Raw genomic sequence first — 1264 nt, 5'->3', positions numbered from 1 at the left:
GGGGGGTAAAAACAATGACAGCACAAGGTTAACTGAGGTCTGGAAGTTATAGAAAATGCTAAACACTCTGGACGAGACAAGTATGAACTGACATTCATGAACATATCATTCGCATGTGACACTGGGTGACTCGACAGACCCCCACGACAACAGACACTAAAAGAATTTGAAAGTAGACATTTATGGGGAGCACATTCCTGGAGCTCAGTACAGAATAGTAAAGATGTCTCACCACGGTAAGTCAGAACAAGACTTAAGTCAGAAATTAAGACTATTATTACTTGTCACTACGAGCAAGCAATTTAGCAAAAAGCATTAATATGTACAACATAATTAAAACTATTATTCAAGCCGAGCGAGCGAACGAAGTTCTGCTACGAATTGCCTTTGCAAGAACCAGCGTCCGCATGCGATTCCGTCGTGAGAAGCAGCGAAACAAATGCGAATGTCCTGCATGAATGTTTAATGAGTAAATCTGGTGCCTGCTGTGAGCCACGGCGTAGACGCAAGGAGAGAGGCTCGGCTCCGCATTTGGATAATAAGCTTCTACCTCACGCAATCTTGTTTTATGAGCTTTGTATTTACGGAAATAGACGTTTTAGTTTATCTATTCCTTCTGGGCGCTCGGATATAGTGTGTCAATGCCTTTGTGTTAATAGGTTTCTAGTCCAGTGCAGTATCGGAAGAAGCACATAAATTTGGTTTATCTCTTCCTAGAAGGCGTTCGGATCGAGTGTTGTCAAGGCACTTGTGTTTCAATAGGTTTCTAGTTCAGAGTAGTATCGGAAGAAACTCAAAATGTCATGGAATCATAGAAACAGATGTGAGAAAATAGATTGATAAAAGAGAACTTAGGATCACGAAGTTGATAGCCTTTTTTTTAAATTTCGTTTTGTTTTGAGTCTTTGCGGAAATTTCTTTGCTACTAATTACGCCAAAACTTGGATTTACAAACACCTTATAATAACAGCATTCGAAAAGGAATAAGTGAGACTTTTGGGCCTATGGTTTTACTTAGTCTTAGTTCCCCCGCCTGAGTGTTCCGCTAGGTGTCACGGGGGGACTCAGACGGAAATCCGAAGGATTCCGAACACCAGAAAACACAGGATCTGATGGGCGAGATAATTACATCTTGTCTGTAGCCGCCTCTCTCGTGTCTGTTGGAAACATATCATCCCGTGTCTCTTTCCAGGGCTCAGCTGTCCGGGCTAGTGATGTATGTGCTAACTTGGTCTTGTAATAATGATAATAATAATAATAATAG

General features: G+C 41.3%; 1 protein-coding gene across 10 annotated transcripts in view; it reads left to right on the top strand.

Annotated features, from left to right (window-relative positions):
* Window positions 1-1264, top strand: part of LOC101856787 (fibroblast growth factor receptor 4) — a 263607-nt gene that overhangs the window by 132668 nt on the left and 129675 nt on the right. Inside the window, exon 1 of one of the 10 annotated variants that reach the window (XM_035968432.1) lies at window positions 538-823. The exons of 8 other annotated variants lie outside the window; for them this stretch is intronic. The gene's annotated coding sequence lies outside the window, so the exon portion shown is untranslated. Of the gene's footprint in view, window positions 1-537; window positions 824-993; window positions 1217-1264 lie in introns of those variants that run through there. One more of the 10 variants, XM_035968430.1, reaches the window with a different exon arrangement.

Source organism: Aplysia californica, unplaced genomic scaffold (genome assembly GCF_000002075.1).
Source record: "Aplysia californica isolate F4 #8 unplaced genomic scaffold, AplCal3.0 scaffold00059, whole genome shotgun sequence".
In the NCBI taxonomy this organism is placed as follows: Eukaryota; Metazoa; Mollusca; class Gastropoda; order Aplysiida; family Aplysiidae; genus Aplysia; species Aplysia californica.
Note: the sequence above shows the minus strand (reverse complement) of the source record. Positions and strands in the feature narration are given on the sequence as shown.